Raw genomic sequence first — 22199 nt, 5'->3', positions numbered from 1 at the left:
GGAAACTGTGCCTCACTTCCATTTTGTCTCTTTGGATTTTTTTTCATATCTTGAATGTGTCTTAATTGTATAGGTATCTTTAAATGGTCAGTAGAATGGCCATTTGGAAAGACAAAAAACTATATTTGAGGCTGTATCACTTTTCTTTACATCCTTCTGATTGTTCAGATACTTTGTTTTCTGTGACTCAAGGCCTCAGGTTTATCATCATAGCATTTCCCACACTTTGCTTCATAAAAGAACCCCATGGCCTGTAATTAATGAGAGATGCTATAATTGTAACAACTTTGCTCATGAAACTGCTCTATTTTTACTTGGCTCTTGACATTCAGACTTGTTAACACGCTGACGTGTATTTTACACCATTTTACTAACTTAGCATCTTAACCATGCAGGCTAAATAGCATGTGCATTTCCCTAGCTTGGATGAATGCTGTTTAGGGGAAAAAAATCTTAATTGTCTTTCAGGTTTTCTTTGTTATTAGGTTACTGGGGCTTTTTTCAGTCAGTTTGACTGGAAGTTTAAATATATTGCTCTTTTGGCATCGCTGTTGCTGGCACTCCGTGGCAGCAACAAGGCTGATTCTTCACCCCAGTTTCCCAGGTGAGCACAGCGGTGCCTCCCTCATAGAGGTGAGAGTGACCCTGCAAAGACAGAACCATGCCATGATTCCAGAGCTGAAAGATCCCAAACCAGTGATTTCTCTCATTCCTGGCTCAAAGTTACAGGATTTGAAAAGCACTAGTACAAAAGGGCAACGGTTTTCATGTCTTTCAGCAATGAATTGTAGCTCTTGAAAAGTAATCAAAACTCAGAGCTGGGTGTTACGGTAATTGTCTGATGACTAATGAAGGACAAATGCCTCGATAATTAGGATAATTAAAGACTGAAAGGCTCTGGGTTAGATTTTAGAAACATCATTCATTCCTGTGCTTTTTTTCCTTCTGTTTGCTTACTCAATTTATCTTTTAATGGTTTATTTTAACCTCTGTTTTGCCATTTTACCTATAGTTTTTATATAACATAAACATGCATAGCAATTTTCTTCAACAGTTTATGGTAAGTTGTCTCTTCCTCTTGTATGCTTGACTGTTTGCTGTGTAGGCTTATCAGCTTTCAAAAACTGAAATTTTATGTTTTTACATATTAATTTTGGTATCTTCCAATTTTTCGTGATCAGATAAACTGGACAGTCTTTTCTCTCGGGGTGGCTGGAAAAAAAAGAGATTGTGTTTGAAATTGTAGCTGAGACAGCCACGTTATCAGCTGACTTGGAATGAAGATAATACCTGTATTTGGAGTTTTGTCATCTCATTTTTTTAAAAAAGGAAGTGTGATGGAGCTTTGTAAGCAAAGACTGCAGCAGCAGCCGCCCGGAGAAAATGAGATTGTTTCCTGATCAGCTATTTCAGAGACATTTTTTTGTTCTCAAAATTTTAAGAGATCTGTCTAAAGATATTAGGGTCACATAAACATAAACTTCTTCAGCATGTTGCTTCAGTTTAAAGTGAGTGTAGTGGGTTTACATGGCAAGGTTTTGGTAGCAGGGGCCATAGGGGTGGCTTCTGTGAGAAGAACCTAGAAGCTGCCCCATGTTTGGTAAGGGCCCCACTGCTGACCAGAGCCGAGCCAATAAGCGACGTTGTTTTGCGCCTCTGTGAGAGCATATTTAAGACAGGGGAAAAAAAACAAAAACGCTGTGCCACACAGCAGCTGGGAGAGTGACAGGAGCGAGGAACAGCCTTGCAGGCGCCAAGGTCAGTGAAGGAGGGGGAGAGGTGCTCCAGGCGCCGGAGCAGAAGTCCCCTGCAGTCTGTGGTGAGGACCATGGTGAAGCAGGCTGTCCCCCTGCAGCCCATGGAGTACCACAGTGGAGCAGGGTTCCACCCTGCAGCCCGTGGAGGAGACCACGGTGGAGCAGGTGGACCTGCACTGACGGAGGCTGCGGCCTGTGGAAGACCCCTGCTGGAGCAGATTCCGGGCCGGACCTGTAGCCCGTGGAGAGGAGACCACGCAGGAGGAGGTGACCTGGCAGGAGCTGCTGCCCGTGGGGGATCCAGGTTGGAGCAGTTTGCTCCTGAGGGATGGACCTCGTGGTATGGACCCGTATCTGGAGCAGTTCTTGAAGAGCTGCTGCTTGTGGGAAGCCCACACCGGATCAGTTCACCAAGGACTGCATCCCGTGGGAGGGACCCCACAGCACAGGGGATGAGAGTGACCGAGAAGGAGTGGCAGAGAAGCTGCGCTATAGACTGACCATAACCCCCATTCCCCCGTTCCCCTGCGCCGCTCGGGGGGAGGAGGTGGAAGAGGGTGGATGGGGGGGAAGGTGCTTTTGGTTTCTTTCCTTTGTTTCTCACTTTTCTAGCTTGTTAGTAATTAGCAATAAATCTTACTATCTCCCTATGCTGTGCTAACACTGAAACATAGACAGTCATGGGTATGTTCTTAACATGGTTATTTTTTTTAAAAAACAGCCTGTAATTTTTCCTGTTCTAAAAGCATGTCCTGAACCCTGTTAAACTGAGCATCTTTTCGAGATGTCATTACAAACTATTCAATCAGCTTGAAGTGTTTTCAGCAGAACTTTGGTGTAAGCCATAGTTTTACAAAACACAGGAAGAATGCAAAATATTCATTAATAACTGTTTTCCATTGCTTCATCTGGTAGTGATTTATATGCAAAAGTCTCTGTTCATGGCATGCTTTTCTAATTCTTTTTCCATTTGGAGAGGGGAGAATAGTTTAAATGCTGATGCAGTTAGAAGGTGTTTAAAATGACCATACAAATCAGTACTGTTAGGAGTTTTAGTTTTGTGTCGGTTTTGTTTCATTTTGCTTCATTTGCTTCAATTAGGACACCCACTAGAGGGAGTAGTGATAATGTTTTAAGGCTGAAGAAGCTGAACAAATAGTGCTAGTAGTATTTGGGTGGGTCTGGGGCACTGGCCCTGGGTTCCTGCCTCTCTTGAATGCCCTATTCCCCGCTAAGCGATGAGCCAAGTATTCCACAAGACGCGCCTCGCAGTGCTCTGGAAACACTCTGGATAAATAGTTTTGAAGAAAGGCTGGTGCTTCCTTTCTAACTTGCATAACAGCATTGTTGAAAGACTACTGAAGAGCATTTTAAATGATAAAATGAACCTCAGCAGCTTTTTTTTCTTCGTGGATAAAATTAATATGCAATCATATTGTCCTTCTGATCATCAGAAGCAATATTTTAAGCTGAACTTTGCATTTAAAATTATGTTGGCTGTTTTATTTATTTATTTTCTCCAGGAGTAAAAGAATTTGTAGTTGGGAGGAATAAAATATATTTAAGGAAAAATATTTATTTTCTTTTGAACTGAATTTTCTATCATACAGCTAGATGTTACTATGCTGTAGATAAAAGAAAAGCTGGGAAGCTTAAAAAGATTTTGTAGACTGATGAAGGGACATAGGTGTTACAATGCTCGAGTATTTATGATGGTTACCTGTGCATCCAGCCCTGTGTTAAAACTGATGGTCCATTGTGGGGTACCTACACTCGATTAGAAATGACCAAACAGGAGCTGTAACATCTAGGGCACTGAATAGGAAACACTTAGCAGAGGCAGTGCTGGTGGGACAGCATGTAAGTAGCTGTCACAATGCTTCTCTCTATTTTTTATTTTTTTTTTGTCAAAAGCCTCATTAGTGAACGTCTTTGAGAAAAGTTGTTTTTACATACCAAATTTTATTTCACTCCTCCACTTCCTTCCACTCCCTCCATCTTTTGGTAGTTGTGTGAAGTACGAACATTATGTACCCACATCAATTGGAGTATTTTCTGCTCTGTTTTTCTCTTTTTTATAATTCCTCCCCTCTGAAATATGATTTTATTTGTATATTGCTGAGCTTGAGTAATAGCGATAAATGATTTTGCAGGACAGATGTTTATACCTCTTTTGGCTTTTCTTCTACAGCTAGCAGACAGGGGGAACTGTAAGTAGTGATTTACTAATGTGGAACAATCTCTTTAACCTGTTTAAATCATTACTTTAGCATCTTGTCTTCTGATAGCCTTCAAAAGGAGATAGGCACTTCAAAGAGGCTGGTCATTTCAAAGCATGCACGAGAATATTATGTATAAACATGTAGCTGACTTTTTTTTTTTTTTGAAAAAGATAGAAATGGTTATTTGTTTTAGTAGCTGGTTGATTTTCTTACACAGGAAATGATCAAATCTTCAAAAGCCTTCAGTTCAAGCTTAAACGAGCTGCTAAAAGTTTGAATAGTTACCTCAGTTCTTCTTGTCCTTTCTCCTATTTCATCTGTCCCATTCTTCATTGCCATCTTCTAATTTAGTGCTTTGCAGAGAATCCTGTTTTGTAACCTGTTCAAAAGCCAAAATACTCCCTTTTTTTTTTTCCTACACTTTTGTAATGGATAAATATGGACTAGTCAGATGGCCTGCACAGCATTGCAGCGTCATATAAAAGCCCATATTGGGAGGGACCTCTGCAGATTGTGTGGCCCAAGCTTTTGTTGAAAGCAGGGCCTTAAATCACATTATCCAAGGCCCTATAAATTCTTGATACTTCCATCAATGGATATCCCATAGGACAACCTATTCAAAAAAAAAATTTTTTTCTAATGGTACAGTATTTTTCCTTGTCTGTGTTGACTTTCTTCTGAAGCCATTTGCACCCATTGCTCCTTTTCTGTCTCCTTGCCTCCTTGTGAAGGGAGTTCCCGCATCTCCACTGTAATTATGTTTTAGATACTGCAAAACTCTGGTGAGATCCCCTTTAGCCTTGACTTTTTTAGGCTAAAAAAAAAAAATAATAAAAATCCAGTTCTTTTCATCTTTCTTCATCTGTAAAGTTCTCCAAACCTCTCTGCTTGCCCTCCGAGTGGGTCCTCTCCAGTTTTTTCAGTGTCTCCCTCAAACTGGGGAGACCAGAGGTAGACCCAGTATTACAGGTGTGGCCTAATGAGTGCTAAATGACTGGCATAATCACAGCCCCTGCTCTGCTGGCTTTGCTCTTGTGAGCACTTGCCAGCACTTAGGCATAGTTATAATTTGAAGACATGGGGGAAAAAAAAAATCACCGACAGGAATTGATTATGCACCTGGAACAGTCCTGGTAAGTGAAAACTGAATTTAAAAAAAGGATCTCATAACTGAACATATGCTTTTGCAACCAAATCTAAATTTTGACACAAAAAGTGAGGTGTTCTAGAATTAAATGGCATAATTGTGTTAAAACGGAAGTGTTACTTTTGGCACAGCTCTTAAAGGGGAACAAAAGAAATTGAATTTATATCACCAAGCCTGCTTTTGTCAGTAACTGTTCCCTTACTGTAAATTCAGTCTGGGTTGAAGGGCCTGTAATGTGTGTCAGCTCTGTATTTTGTCAGAATTACTGTATCTGTTTTTTGTGGGGGGAGTAAATCTGGTGTGTCCTCGTTACAGGCCTTGTCAAGCTGAATGAATGGTACATGTACCAAAAATATAGGCTGCTGTTAAAGTATGGCATCTTGAAATATCTACCATTTAAATTGCAGCTAGATAGCCTAGCTATTCTCAAATTTCTTTTAGTCTGGCTGATGCGTGTAGGCAGCAAGCAGGCTGTGGTATGGCCAGATGGCATCTGACTCCCTGGTTTGTTATCAGTAGAAGAAGACTGTAACTTTGTTAGATGAAAGAAACTGAAAGAGTTATTCTGTATTTGGAGCACTAAACCAAGATTAAATACAGTACAACCATGCCATAATTATTGAACTAATGGTGCAGTAAAATCTCTCTGAGATCTGTCTGTTGAGTCTTTGGTGTGGGAGAAGAGGGAGTTTCTAGTAGGTCAGAATTTTCATACTGAATGAAAATCACTAATATATAGTAATTGTTCTGCAGCCATCTGTGCATAAACTATATATTTTTTTAAATGAATTTATTTGCTGTGGAACTAGTCATGCACAAAAACACTCCCTGTCATCTATTTTCAGAACAAAACCATGAGACTTATCGAATGCTTAACACTGATGCTTTGTGCTTAAGCTAAAAATTCCTGTTGTTGCTTTCTTCTTTCCCAGCAGATTTATTTGCTGCTTTCCACTTCTCCTTCTGGAAGAAGGGTTAAAAGGATTTTGGTTTCTCTAAGAGGCTTGCTGTTTTAACAATATAGCTTATTAGTCATGGTCTCCTTGAAGTTCAAAATGCTTTTGAATAAGAATAGAGTTGAAGCTGGTATAAGATGAAAAACTCTTGCTAAACGTAAGCATTTTGGTGAGGAAAAAGTGCGGTCTGAATTACTGAATGTATTAGTGAATGTTCAAATAGTGTAGCAGCTTGCAAAATTTTCTTCATTCATCCTCACAGGCACAAAAGTGACCACTCTTTTATCCTCCCCCAGATTTTTCTCCAGCCCTTCCTAATTCTTCTTTGCATTGACTGGATCTTTGTGAAGACTTTTTAAAACCATCTTGCCTGAGCAGGAGACAGACCTGTGCCGCAGAGTCACTGTGGCATCTCTGCTTGGGGATGTGTACACGTTTGTCTTTCCCATAAAAATGCAGCATCTTTAACACTGCAATTTCTTTCTAGAAGGACCTCAGAGGCCTGCTTCTCATCTCATGCAAGATAATACATTTGAAATAAATCTTTTAAGGACACTGGTACCAATCTGTTATGCCATGGGACTCCAGTTTTGAGTTTATAGAATACAACAGTATTCTGCTAAATACTGACTGGCATTTATAATCTGTCTTAATTCAAGAATAAACCATTTTTAAAAACAGCAAAATGTCTCACAGACAGTAGTGAAATGCATAAGCTGCACTCTGTGTGGTAGTGATGCAGGGGTTGCATGTAGCACAGTCCTTCATGAGCAAAGTATCTATACAGCTAAGGCTTGATTATGCAAAAAGAAAGTCTCTGAGAGGGTGTGTTCACTTATAGACAGTAGTGGATATGGACTGCAGTATGTACTGTGTACAGCCACCTATCTTCCTCACATGCTAGGCCTTTATTTCCTTTTGCCTACAACACTACTTTAAATAATGCTAACAAAGCGCAAAAGTGAAATTTCCCAGAGAGGCACTAAAAAATCTAAATTGTCAAATTGACAACATCTAGAATTCTTAGATTACTGTTGCTTCATACTGGAAGAAGAAACCCCAAAGTTAATCAGTAGAAGTTGAGCTTTGACAGTCATTCAGTGAGAATATGCTTAGTTCTGTACAGCCTCTTCAGTCAGAGAATCACATTCTCAATCAGTTCCCATGTGGGAAGAAAAAAGAAATAATATCACAGGCTCTGGAGCACTCCGGACCATTCCCGAAGCTGATTTAACTTCAGGAGGACTTTTCAAACTGTTTTTGGATGACCTTCCTCTGCCTAAACAGGCTGAACTGATTTGGTGAATGGTTGGATGAGCCAGTGGATATACAGTTGTATAGATCAGCTCAGACAATATTCAGTAACTTTCTGATCAACTGCCAAGCCCAAATCTCAGGCTTAAGACTCCAGATTTGTGTTGCTTTTGAATAACATTTCTTGTCTGACGTTTCGGCTCTAAGAAGATAATGATAAGAAAAGGTGTGCTGAAGGAGCACATTTCTCAAGCACTTATTCATGCTGCTTTTCAAGCAGTTTCAGGGTGACTTCTTTTGTTTCTGGTGGAGGACAAGGGCGATGGTCTGTGCTATAAGTCTTATACAGAACTGCAGCTTTCAGAAGAGGCTGGTGACTATCATTCCCTGAGCAACACTGGGAAAGGTATTGTTGCACAAGGAGAGAAGAAAGTAATCTTTAATCTCTCAGCCATGATACAAAGTTCACAAAGAAGAATGGATTTTCTACCAGAAAGACTTCAGTGATCATGCATTTATATTCTCAATTTCCTAATCTCAAGAGGTTAAGTAATTACAGTGTTATTTCTATGAGTAAAGAAAAAAACTCAATTAGATTTAAAACCAATGAGATGAGTATTAGGGGTACTACAGTTACTCTTTACCAGCTGATTCTCTTGCACTGAATAACAATATATAACACAGGGAAGGAATGCAGTTTTCTTCTTCTTAATTTACTGTCAATAGTTCAGTCCCAGCTGCTTAGTAGAAAAACATTTACCAGAGTAAAGGAAGTGCTTTACAAATTGGATGTATATATGACCAGGTCTAGATGTTTATTACTTTTTTGTTGGTGATGGGTGTTTGTCTTTTTTTTATTTTTCCTTCTATGGAGAGTAATAGAAAAACTGTATAAATAGCCATGTTTAAAGGGGAAAAGTTGCTGGGTTTTTATGTGTACAAAGAGAATTTTAATATGTGATTTTGCAGCCCACCTGTACTGTTTCGTGCTCCAAGACTTGATGTCTCCATGTAATTTCAAAAGCCGAACACAAACACTTATCTTTTTCCTAACACAAAGTTTATGCATGTGCAACTTAAATGGTTTTGGTGGTTACTCTTGACACACATGGGTGTGAATCAGGGGATGGTTAATATAATTGTTTTTGCGCAGGGGTTTCTGTGTGCTAATAGTATAAATATTTGTATGCAAATAGAGAGGAGCAAGCAGAAACAGACTGTCTGGCTTTTAGCATTGCACTTGGAAAGGGGTTTGTCCATAGCACCAGCATGTCTGGCTCTGGCTTACTGCTTGTGAATACTTGGGATACAATTAGGACTGATAGCATAAGCACAATTGAATTTTTCTGCACAGCACTGCCCCCGGCTCATACGTTTAGTTTATGATTGATAACTTGGCTGCAAAAACAAATTCAGTTATCTAGGAGGAGTTTGCTGGCTGTACTTGTGGCTGGATCAGCATATTCCAAATGTGGAGGGTTCATAGTTTATCATTCTGTTAGGACTGCACTGGTTCATCGCTGGAGTGGAGATAGCTCAATCCTGCAAGGTTGTTAATGAGCTTGGACTGAGAAAGGGTGGAAGTGAAGATTTCTGGGTTTCCGTAGTTTTAGATGCTAAGTAAAGAGGAATTCTGAAGTCCGTCCAGAAGACAAAATGGCTTACCAGAGACTAAATAACCTACCTACAGTAAAACTGGGGTATTGCCATATACTCGTTGGAAACATAAAAATCTTGTCTTTATTCACTGAATTCATCCATTGTTGTCATCTTACCTGAATAGTGTCATGGATAAGAGAATTAGCTATTAAAAGAGGGAAAGGAAAGGAAAGGAAAAGATTACAACACTACCTCTCGTGTTTTCTGTTGCACCCATTTGAGGAGGAGGGAAAGATGTTAACAGTTAAGTAGATCAGTGGATGGTATATTCTAATATGGACCTTTGGCAATTAAAGGAGTGAGATATCTCCTTTCAGAGAAGGTGAAGACATGCCACAGATTTACTGCCCTCTCCTCTCTGAGCTGAAGTTGGGGTTCCCATTACATGTCTTTTAAATGCCATAGTGAAGAGCTGCTGTCTCCTGCTGCATGGAATCACAGCTGTTTGGTCCCTTAGTAGAAGATTGGATGTGGATCAGAGAAGGATTAAGACCTGCTGGACATGGAAATAGACTTCCTAGTGTGAGAGCCATCAACTATCTCAAGGCTTTGTAGCTGCTGACATCTGAGATTTGTATTAGGAAGGAGTAAACGGTATTGTGACAGGGGCTTTCAAAGGTTTTGACGGGTTGGATAGCACCCAACCCCACCTGAACACTTAGCTCAACTTGGACATCAAGCTGTGGGAGAAGCCCTCTCCAGAGCATGGCATAAACCTGCTGTCAGCTTAGCCAATTCCTCGTTAATAGAGCAGATCAGGAAAACTTGCTCTAAGGAGGGGCTAAAACTTCCTCTATATTATCAAGTCTTACTGAAAGAAATAAGGTAAAGTCTATTTTATAAAATATTGATAAAATTCATGCAGATGACTTTTTACCCTGTATTCAACAGCACGATGAACATGCTTTTTGGAGACATTAATTAACTGAAAGAGCCCTTTAGTTAAAGCTGCGGCAGAGTCTATACTAATACATCTGAAACTGATGGTCATGTCTTCTAAAATAAATATCACATCTCTCCCAGGAGCTGAATGAGTAGTTCAGATACTGATTATGCAGGCAAGAGAACAGTTACCAGTACATGGTGCCAGGGATTATTCCTGGGTACTGTAAATGGATTGTGGTACTGTTAAACACTTAGGGAGGTCTATGACAGTTATTTATCGCAAGTAATGCTCTCCCAAAATTCCTGAGCAGGGCCCAGAAATCAGCGTGGGCCAGGGGCCACTCTCAGTAGGCAGTCTGGTATGGGCTATGTTGCTTTGGAGGGTAGGAGAGGGCAGGAGTACAAATGCAGACTGCTGTGTGTTAGTTGACTTTGTTGCCAGGGGGTGCTCCAGTGCACATTTGATGTCATAATATTCAGAAAGAGCTGACATTCTGCCAGTTTTCCTTGCACAACGCCACAGTCTTCATTGGATTTTGCTGACTTGGAAGAGGCAAGTGTCTCTTATGAGAAGATGTTGGAGCAATGAAAAGTGTATTCACATTTATCTCAGAGAATATTTTAATTATTGCTATCATTAAGCAACACAAATAAGCCATAATATATTTTCTCATTAAATTATTATTCATTAAGGTTCTCCTGTTAAACTTATGAAATACTTCAATAAATGCTATTTCTAACCACAAAACTCTCCATTTCTTATTTCTTTGCACTTTACTGGAGTCTGTAGGGAATTGATTCCTCCCATTGAGAAATTTATAATTAAAATGCTGTATTGTGTCTTCAAAAATATTGCAGTAATTGGGTTAATTGCCGTTTATCAGAGAATAGTTTTGCTACCAGAGATTTGCAGGGATTTGTTGTCCCATTCACTGACAGCTGGTTTGACAGCGTGAAGCATTAGCATTTCTCTGCATGAACAATGTTGATTTTTTATTTTTATGCTTTAATTTCCCTTTATAGAGATTATGCCTGTGATTCGACACACAAAAATTCTGAAGGAAAGTGAAGTCTTTAACTGCTTTTGCCATTTGGTGTTTCTGCAGAAAAGAGATGTAAATCATGTGCTCTTCTAGTATCCTTGTAACCGTACCATATACTTGCTTTCTTTTAGCTGATGAATGAAAAACAGGAGGAAAGACTTGTTGAAAGAAGAATTTTAAATGTTCAGAAGTTCTGATCAGCTTAAGTATTTTTAAATTCTGTAGTGGTAAAAGTTTATGTATGTTTTGCTGAACTTTCAATAGCCCAACTGCCTGTAATATATCAGCATTTTGTATTTGGAAATCAATGTAACGGAGGCTATCTGTAGGAAACACTGGGTTTTAACTTCAATGCTGCATGGATTTCCTTCTGACTTTTGAGTGAATTCTTTGTTCTTCCTGAAATTTCCATATGCTTTATTTTCGTTGCATGTTTTTTATTGTTGTTGTTTTTTTTGTTTTGTTTTTCTTCTCTGGCACCTTATTTCTGCTCTGAAGGCACCTTATTATGTAATACAAGACACCTTGTATTTAGGAAGAATTTCTTCACCAGGAGGGTAGTCAGGCCTTGGAAGGGGCTGCCCAGAGAAGTGGTGGGGTCCCCACTCCTGGAGGTATTTAAGAGATAAGTGGACACAGCACTAAGGGTCATGGTTTGGTGATGAGACTCAGTAGGTCAGGTTAGTGGTTGGACTTGGTGATCTGGAAGGTCTTTTCTAATCCTATTGATTCTATGATTTGTGAGGATTAAATAGATTGTAGAGTGCCTTCACAATGAAAGTGTCGTGCAGATGGTTATTAATTGCCAGTTAAGGTGGTGATAACTTCTAGTATGCCTGGCTAGACTTGTATGCCTGACTGATGTTCTTTGACATAATGTATGATGTGAAAGCTATTCTACATATTTTCCATGTCTTCTTGTTTGTACAATTTGGAAGTTAGCTGAGAAGCAGAAAGGAACAATAATAATATCCAGGCAAGAAGGATATATGCACGGAATTAATAGATACTATGATCTTTTTAGGTAAGAAAATACTGCTTAGCAGAGCTGTTAACATTTTTTATAGCAAGACCATTTCTACCTACTGCTCGCTTTATTTTCAGAACACTGTATAAAATTCCTTTTTCATCTTTCCTTCTCATCCATAATCTCTGCTAAATCTCATGCCTCCTGCTGTTGGTTCTGGAACATAGAAAGAAAATCTCTGTCAAACCATGCCAAAGGTCTAGCTCAGACTGCTGAAAGGTTTCCATGCCAAAGATGATAAGCCAAGTAATTTCACTGTGTTTCCACAAATACCTTAGTCCATTCAGCATAGACCAAGTAGGCAGCTGGCTCCAGGCATCTCCCAGGCAGTGGGAGCAGCAAGCCTTGCAGCATCTGGATCATCTAGAACTAGTATCCTTCAATCAACTACTTCAGTGTTTTATGTTATTATACATGAAGTGGGTGATCAGTGCATATAAACGTGTACTCTGAGTAGCAAAACTGTAACAATAATTATTGCTTTCATAGATCTGTGATTTCTGTAATTGGTTATTTCATCTGAAATATAAGAAGCCCTAAACTGTAGAAAGTCTGTGCCTACTTGGGAGGCAGGCACTGGGAGAGGAGGAAGGATGTTGTAGCTGTTGAACTATATTCCTTCCTTCCATCCTACCCACTGCTACTGTAGCACATTAAGAAAAAAAAATAAAATTATATAGGAAAAAAATCTGATGGGTTTGGATGGATTTTTCACAACTGACAACAGAAATTTGGCAGTTGACAGCATGCAGGCATTTTTAATTGATCTCCAAGCACCAGGTGCACAGCCTCCAGTTGACAAGTTGAATGGTTGCCAAGAACTACAGCTGGAAGGTACCTGCAGTTACAGTGCTGCAAGTGCAGAACCAGATGGGGACATGTGCTTTTTGGAAGTGAGTGTCTCCAAGCCCACTCATCATATACAGCTAGCCACTACAGGCAGTTTCTGGGTGGTATCTCACTTTTTGGAAGTCAGCCTACTGCCAATTTCACTCTTTTCTTCTTGGCGTTGGTGTCTTGATTGCCTGTTGCCTGTCAAATTCAATCAGGAGATGAGTGAGACTCGCCCTTTTTAAGACTCAGGTTCTTGACAAAATGGGACACTTCTGAGAAAAAAAATGTCATCCATCCATATTTTGCTATCATTTGACTTTTCCAGAAAGCCCCAAGGCATCTCTGTTTATCACCTGCAAAATCCTAATTACAGGGCTTTTAATACTCGCTGACTATCCTAACAGTGTACACGTTCACCAAACGTTTAATTAGAATTGTTACGTGCAAATCCTTTGTTCATAAAAGAATCCTAATGATCCTTAGCCAATTGAAAAGAAAAACAAACAAAAACTATTGTGTATGGCAACGTAACTGAAGTCCCTTGTAGAAATGCAACAGAAAAGGTCCATGTAGATTTTATTATGGTATATGAATTTTAGCATATAATATTGTTTTACCATCAAATTTTAACTTGAGAAACGGTTAATAAAATTCGGTTTTGTAGAGTGTTAATTCTGGATGCTGCCAAGCTTTGAAAGCAGTTATATGAAGTGCAAGTTTAGATTTTTCCATTCTACTCACCTCAAAACACATCCAAAAACGTTTTAGACCCCACAGTCAGTGTCTGTGCATTTTACTATCATTATTACCTTGCTTGTATTTGCTGTGTTAAAGTGCCTGACATGACTCTTGGACTTTTGGGGTTGGATGAGGAAACTCCTTGACTTTCATGAAATAACTTTGCGATGCTATTTCAACACAAAGTGATGCTATGCAGGGATTCAATAAGCAGATCCAGGCTGGTATTATTCAGCATTTTTGTGATTTGAACCAAGTGTGTCAGTTTACTTGCGCTTCTATTTCATTTTATATAGCTGTATCTTTTTAATTGTCATAGTGGTCTAGTACATTATGTAAAGTTGGCAGATGAAGACATTAATAACTGATAATCCATTATTCAGATTATGTTTAGGTTGGGGTTTAATTTTCAAACATGAAGGGTTTAATCCATTTTGGAAGAGAAATATGTCTATCTGTGAATATGTATGTATGTCTATGTGCATATGACTGTAAGTGTGGATACAGATACAGGTGTCTCAATACTTTGTCTTGATGTTAAGTCTTTTGTTCCTACTATGACAATGTGAAATACTTGTACACTTCTCTATGCCTAGTTAGTGTGGGTCCACCATCAATTTAGCTCCCGCTAACATGATGCCCCACAGAAATGTTCCATAGAGAGGTCTCTTCTAAGACAGTAAACCTACAAAGCAATGTCTCCCACTAACTCACAGATGCAAAAGGAGGAAACAAAAAGAAATCTACACCAGGTAGAGGCAGGGTTATCAAGGGCAGGCTGCTTTTCTCACGTACCTCTCATGGGGACCCCAACTTCCACTTGCAGCCCAGATGGGAAGACAGTAAAGTCCATGGATTCCTGCTGAACTTCTTGCTCACCCAGTGACAGCTCTCTCCTTTGGTTAGTGTTGGTTTTCCTTGGGATTCACAGCTTCCAAAACAGGCAGGTGTTTGGAAGGACTGGATTGTGAAGGAGGCTGAGATACAGACTTAGTGTTGAATTCAAAAAGGACTAGTTTGGGCCTAGTACTTTTTATTTTTCCATCTAGAAAGTAAGGCTGTATCCCTCTCTAGCTTTCGCTCTTTTTTGGTGCTTATTTTAAGGAGATTTATAAATTCTTACAAAATTATGTGCCCTTTTTTTTTTTTTAATTTTATTTTTATTTTTTATTTGAGGAACATGCAGCTGCCTCCCTGCATAAGTAGAGTTGTATGACTCAGAAGAAGTCCCTGAAGTCCCAGTTCAGGACTTTGCTGTTCCATGACTGCATTACATCTCACTGCCTTCACCTCCAGGGACCTTTCAAACACATGGCTAATGGCCCCAGAATCTTCCACACTTTCTACAGGGCAAGGTCCATGGCAAACCTTGGGATGAAAGGAAACATGCAACCTGTTACCTCCAATATCTTTTTGGAGGGGGGCTGTGCAGTCCTTGGCAGTTCCCTGCTGTAGTCCTGCAAGGTGCTAAGCACCTTTTGATTCTCTTGAGGCTGGTAGATGCTGAGAGCACTCGGGAGCACTGAGACATGGATGGCATCAAGTCAGATCCACTTCATGAAGCCTACGGAAAGGAGGCCAACCCATCACAGGCTCTGTTCACATAATCCCAGCTTTGATTGCTGCAGATGCAGACCTGAATGAGGCTTTTTTCACTTTGAATTTCTTTCCAGTTTTCAATTTAAATTGAACAATCAGCACTTCAGGAGAAGCTCCAAGTTTCTCATGCCTTTGACATTGGCACAATAAGCTGGCTTAGGCTCCGAGTCCTGCAAAGGGTCCCATAGGAAATTCCAGTCTGGTGCACAGCCAAAGGAGGTAAGGACTGCCAGTCTGTGGACATAATTTTTGCACAGCAGGAGTCAAAATACAACTGTTTAGAAATAAAGCAGTGAAGTCATTACCAGGAACTGTGATAATCATACTCACTCTGGTGGTTTGCATCTAAGCATTTAAATTTGGATGAAATTAGTGGGGACCCTACCATGTTGTTGGTGATGTTTTAAAATGCTACCTTCATCTGCAGTCCTTGCCTGAGCCTGGTTCCTGTAGCATTAGGATTTGCACAAAGATAATACGGTGTTTAAATACTGGGTTTACATCGCTTGTCAGTCGAAATCATAACCCCTGTCAGTCCCTCTTTGTACTGATCTGTGCCCCCAGAGTTAATTGCAGAACACCCCATCAGGGGCTCACTGGCACAGAATAAGAGTGACAAAATGATCTCTGGCTGCCGCCAGACCATGGCATGTTCAAAAACCTTCCCATTTTCCAATATATCTTCCAGTTCCTAGTGCTTGTGACTGTGTGGGATGGGATATGAGTGGTGGCAATGTGTTTTTTTGTTTTGATTTGTTTTCCTCCTGGTTGTTTTCTTCTGGACTATTGAGATGAATCAGGTTGCTGAGCATACCCCTGGGAAGTCCTGAATTTGCCCATGGAAGGGCATGCAGAGAGGTAGAGCTGTGGCTGGGGAGCATACAGGACTCTTTGGGCAGGCACAAAGGAGTGATGGGGATGCACCATCTTCCCCTTTGGGCAGCAGCTGTGTCTTGAAGGGGTGCAGCGAGTGCCTGAGCCACTGCCAGGGAAATATGAAGGCCAAAGTGGGAAGTGAAGACACTTTCCAACAACAGTGGGTATCTAACAGCATTCATTCATTCAGCCAGTGGCCTGGAACTTCCTCCAAATTCTCTACAGGCTCAAAATATGCCATTATCCTAAACAAAGCTGATCTGCAACCACTCTGAGCTCAGCTCCAATGAGCAGCTCACTCTGTTTTCCATAGCAGGGAATATGTGTCCCTTGTTTCTAATATGTGTATATACATAGCATAGACATCTGTCAACTGTGTATTCATTATCTCACTGTGTCACATCTGTCAGGCAGATTCAATTAAGTGAACATCCTTCCAGCTCCAGTGAGACTTTCTGTGCATGTGAAATGCATCAAACCTCAAATAAAGCAGGGCTTGGCAATCAGGAAATTGAGTAAAATGAACTAAGGGGAAAGTGGGTAGGTAAACAGTGTTTGCGGATATTTCCAGGTTTGCTGCCCTAAAGAGTGCAGCTCCATGTTCTTGGAAGTGCTTGCAAATATCGAGTTTTATATGTTAGGCAAAGAGAGGATGATGGGGACTAGGGGGACAGTTGGAAACATTTCACTACTTATTATCTGTGATTTCCTTCTTTGGGTAATTCTTTCAAGAAATGAAGTTTAATCTCAGAAGTTTCCTCTTTTAATCATTAAATGCTCTCCGTCTTTTTGAAACCTGGAAGTGCAAGGCATGGTTTTGCATGCACATGTGTGTTTGTTTTTACAGTTCATAGTTCAGTGCTCTGACAAACCATCATTAATGTACAAGGTCATGCTCAGTCTCCAGAAGCCTTTTGCAGATGTCATGACAGAGCAAACAACCTTTGCTACCTCACAAGAAAATATACTGCAGGAAGAAGGCCCTCTTCCTTTGAGTCACATTTGAAAACATGGCACTAGCCAGTTTAGCATCTGCATGAGCCATAATCACCCGAGGACCGCCCAGTGAGTATGATGGAGACATGTCATCATGCACATGGGCAGCAGTGCAGCTGTGGTGGGCTCTCAGCAACTTCAGCAAGCTCCTTCTGCCTGAGGTGGCCCTTGTGCAGGTCAGCACAGTTTGTGACTCCTCTAGCTTGTCACAGGTAGGTCCTGTCATGCCTTGACTTCTTACCAAGTTAATTTCTTCCTTGAACTCTGAAAAGAAGGAAATGCAGCCCTGAATGTTTGAGGAAGCAGAAGAACTTGCAGGAGCTGAAAGCTCAACTCCCTGGTGGATTTTACCCGATTTGAATATGTGCTTCTGTTCAATGTTATCGCTTTGGACCTTGAATCCTAGCAGTAAAGCAATTCATGGCAACAATCCCTGATAAGGCATGACCCAGACCTGTAGAGAATAGGAAAGCAGACACCAGACTGTTTATATTCAGAGCTTCTGGAGGGCAATTTCATTCTTCATTGTGTTATGTCGTAGACTAATTTAACTCTGCTGAATTTCAACAGTTTGCATAAGTGCAAAAATAATGTAATGGGAAGGATTGGTCCTAATCTGATTTGTATTCATACTGATTTAAGTACCTTCCTTGACTTGGTTTCTATATGACAAGATAAAGGTGCCACATTTAATTAATTTTTACATTAAATTGATTTGAAATGCCAATGGTGGAGATTTTGTGTTGAATAGTCTAACTCAAATACGGACATTCTGAAGATTTGTAAAATTAGGCTTAAAATCTAGAATTGCCAGAAATTTCTGAGTTCAGGAAAAACTACTTTTTGACAGCTCATTATAATACAATCATAATGTCCTTCCTGGACTGGATAATAATTCAGATGTTGGCACAGAAACTTAATTAAACAGATTTTCCTGGTGGATCGGTCTTGGAAAAGTTGCAAATATCCCGCAGAGACATGTCTTCTGAGGAAAATTTTTGTCTGGCACGTTCTTACCAAGAAAATTCTCCAGGGTTGGGGACTGAGAGGCAGAGGGGTCCCCTGGCAATGTACAGTGCTATGACAGCAACCCAGCCAATGTAGCATGTTGTGAACTGACTTGGATCCCTTTTTTCAATCTTTAGTCTTCTTGTATTGGATGTAGTATTTCTTGATGTTAGTTTTAAAGTTCTGGCAGCTGGATTCATGTTGTTACAAGAAAATCACAATCACAGATGAAGTAAAATCCTAATTTTATTTTTAATTTTTTAATTTTATTTAATTTTCTTAAAAAAAAAAATCATTACTTGAACCAGAAGACTGCACTATTTTCACTGATTTTATCATTTCCAAATATTCCCACTTTCCAGAACTCTATGCAGTTTTATGCCAGACAAAGTCTTGATGACTCTGGAAAGATAATTAAGAGGGTTTAGCAGCACTTCTGATTTTATCTTGCCCAAATCACCGTGGGCAGAGTTCTTGCCCCTGCCCTTACCCCTTCACAAATTACCATGGCACAAAGATATTTTCACTGAAATGTCCCAATGACAAAAAGTCCAGAAACATCAAACATCCAAAAGGAAACAAAACAGTAGAACAAGCCTGTCCATTGCCCATGGCCTACTCTTCCCTGTCTTTGCTTGCTACAAGGCTCTTCTAAAAGCCCATGGAGACCTTTAGAAATAACACAATGTCCCTCAGTGGCTCCGTGTATACCAGGACAAGAAGGTGACCCATCTTCAGCTGTGATTTTTAAGTATGCAATATATCATTAGGTAATTTCAGAAGACATTTAACAGGCTCTTGAAATCAGTTTAAGTGGCTGCAACACTTTGAGCTATCAAAGGTGTTTTGATGTCTCTGCTTCTTGTTTGTCTTGATGAGGTTCAAAGGCTTAAAATATGAAACCCAAATGTTTGTTTGTTGTAGGAAAATGCATGTGTTGTACATACACTCGTGCTTTTATGTTTGCAGCTGCAGCCCTATGAAAGTTGCTGTTTCGTGAAATTTGCCATTCATGGTTGTGGCATTAGATTACACATTTCCTTTCTGAAGGGTTAATTAATGTCATCCAAATTTTGAACAGTTAATTTATAGGTAGTCTTAAGACAGCTGCAACATTTATAACCAAGGAAACACTTCTTACTTGAATAAATGGACCTTACACTCTTTTATGTTTTACCAAGTTAACTTGGGAAAAGGAGATGTTTAAGACTCACATACTGTTCTCTTGAATGGAGTTCATCCATCCTACTTAAAACAGGGGGATTATGCTTAACTTGCCAAAATGTGAGATTAAATTCAATGGTACAGGAGGAGATAAGAGAGCCAGTCAACCTCATATTGTTTTTGGCAGAGCTCTTCTCTGATGCTCTTGCAGTAGTCATGGGTAGAAAGGGATCGCGCTATCAGAGCAGGCAAGGAGCACTGACAGCCTTTGTGGGCACCCATAGTGTCTGGGTTTTGCACTTGGATCTCTGTAGCCCCTTCAGTCTAAGGAAGCGGACCCTAAACAGAGACTTCATCTAAGCATCAGTCTTTTTTTTTTTTTTTTTTTTTTCTCTCCATGATTTTAAACCTACCTTTTAGGAGAGAGTTTCCACAGTCCATTTCCTTTGGCAGATAATCTGGTTTGGTAAAACAGCTGCAGCTGCATCATTGCAGGCCAAAGGAAAGGTTAACAGAAATGTGCATTTATTTAATATTTAGATAGACTTAAAGTTTAAAAAGGTATATAAATTTAATTAATTCTGCTTGCGTATAGCCTGACATCAGATTCTTCTCTGTATTTCAACACTCTTCTTTGACAACAGTGAAATACCTTCTCCTCCTCTGTTTTAGCAGACCCCAGTATTTTTTATTTTTTTTTTCTGTCAATATTACCATGGAATAAACAGGAAACCTGGAAGTAACCCAGCTGTAGAATGGCCTTCCTTCCAGCAGGTAGCTTCAGTACCATTTTTTTCTAGGCTTGCAGCTGAGAAGATGTGCCCAGTAACTTATTCCTTTCCTTAGCTGTCCTGGCAGGAATGAGTTGCTGTAACCCAATGAAAAAAAAAAAAACAAAAAAAACCACCACCACCACCAACTACAACAAACTAATTTTCCTTAGCTTAGCTAGATGTCCATTTGGAGTTTTCATCAAGATTCTCTCCTTTGACTAACAAGAAAGGCGGTTTCAAAATTGATCCAAGGCATCCTAGAAGAGATGGAAAGATTTGCTATAAAAATTTCTCTCTCTCTAGTGAAAACCAGCTGTCTGACTATCTTAGTCTAGAGGTTTCACTTTGTATCAGGCTAGCACTAGGCAGGACGAATGTTTGGTCTGCTCAGGGGACAGCATCTTAGGGAACTAGAGATGTGATCCTATTTGATTCCTTCGGTCCTCCAGCGTAGCCCAGAGGTTGTGGTTATTGTGTGAGATCTGTCCTAGCTGAAACTGAAGGAGCTGATATCATTAGTGAAAAAGTAAACATTACATCAAGAATAATAGAACAAGGGAATTTTTATGATTTTCAGTTCAGTTTTCTCTTGGACTTAACACCACTATCTTCATGAGTGCAATAAAAACAGAAATTTATATAAACTCATCAGCACTGTCATCACAAAAATCCTGGTAGCTCAGTGCTGTTAGCCTTGCTCTCTCCTTATGTAAAAAAGGGTTTTAGTGTTCAATTATTACAGCTATATTTTCCATCTGATACTGTTCAACAATGCTTGTACTTTCAAAAACAGACTATTAGAAATGAGAAATGCATAGGGCAAGATTTTATTCTTCTCCAGAATTTTTTTTCACTGTACTATGACAACAATTTCAGGCATTATTGGTGCATTAAAATGCTACTTTAATACAGTGTAAGGACTGGATTTCCTGAGTTGGATACCTGCAAGAAAGTAGGCAATTTAAGGCTAAGAAAAATACTGAAAATAAGCGGTGACAATAGCTGATAGGCTGCTTCACAAAACCCTGGAGTTCTATGCACTTCATCCTGAAGTGCATAGGCCTTAGCAGTGAAGACACAAAAATAAGTAGTTCAGTCAAATGAACAGACTTACACATGATGACACAGAACTATGAGAGAGGAAAACAGGGATGGAATTAAAATAATAATAATAAAAAAAGGCATGTATAGCACTTATTCAGCCCTCATCTCTCTGGCAGCTAAATGTTACTCTCACCACATGCTTTCATGATGGAGGTTTGGGTCCAGGCCACCTCAGAGGTGAAGGGACCTAGTTTCTTTCTGCAGCTCACTTTTTGGATCTCAACATTTGGTTTCAGCTCAAACTTTTTCTCCTAGTAGAGGACACTATAGAGACTAGTAGTTGTATGGCAGTTGTGAAGGTCCTGAGAAAGATTTGGGTTTTCTTTCCTGGTTGGTAGTTGATCAGGTGAAGGAAGAAAAAAAAAAAAAGGACTTGTTTCACTCTCAGAGACACAAATTTTAAGACAAACCATTATCAGAGAAATTACTTTGTGAATAATTTACTTAAGCAGTAGGAGAGCTACGGACATGCGTGGCACTATTGAAGTAGGAGGAGTGTTAACAGTGAAAGAGGGGAAATCTTGAGAGTTATGGCATACTAGAAGAGACTAGGGATTTTTAAGTGTAGATCAGCAGGAGATCAGGTGTGCCGTGGTATTACGAGTAGTTGTGTGATGCTTTGAAGGTCTGCATTTGGTTCCCTGATATGTTGCTTATTTCTTCTGTGTGGCAGAAAAATACTTAATCTCTCTATATGCTGGTCTCCCTTTTGTAAAAGGGGGATAGTTTATTCAGCTCTCTACAATGTGAGAATTTGGACCACTAAAGGCTGTGAGCTATGTGCACTGGAATGCCTTGGGTAGATTTTTTTCTTCTTTTTCTTTTTTTAATCCAAAGTACATGCAGAGGTAGTCAGATGAGCTGCTAAGTCTTTGAAAGGAAGCGTATGCTCATTTTATGTATGTCTTTTTTTCAGAATATGGTGAATTAATGCTTTGTTTTGCATTTCTGTTTATACTGTGGCATATGCTTTACTGATTATGGAAAACAGATCCTGCAAAATTCATTACCTAACCAATAAAGGATATTTGAAACAAAGGCAAGAAAACTGGGAAGAAGGGATTGATACCAGGTTAGTTTAAAATTTATCTGTCTCACTACATGTGTGTTAAATGAATCGGGAAATTCAGAGAAAAAATCATAACCTACTTACTAGT

General features: G+C 39.7%; 1 protein-coding gene across 4 annotated transcripts in view; it reads left to right on the top strand.

Moving 5' to 3' along the window:
• Positions 1-22199, top strand: part of LOC310893336 (neuropeptide S receptor-like) — a 92533-nt gene that overhangs the window by 11448 nt on the left and 58886 nt on the right. The window contains exons 1-2 of one of the 4 annotated variants that reach the window (XR_014578911.1): positions 617-1060; positions 1182-2024. The exons of 1 other annotated variant lie outside the window; for it this stretch is intronic. The gene's annotated coding sequence lies outside the window, so the exon portion shown is untranslated. Of the gene's footprint in view, positions 1-616; positions 1061-1181; positions 2025-22199 lie in introns of those variants that run through there. 2 more of the 4 variants (XM_083822140.1, XM_083822139.1) reach the window with 2 other exon arrangements.

The sequence above is a fragment of the Anser anser genome (assembly GCF_964211835.1).
Source record: "Anser anser genome assembly, chromosome: 2".
Lineage (NCBI taxonomy): Eukaryota > Metazoa > Chordata > Aves > Anseriformes > Anatidae > Anser > Anser anser.
Note: the sequence above shows the minus strand (reverse complement) of the source record. Positions and strands in the feature narration are given on the sequence as shown.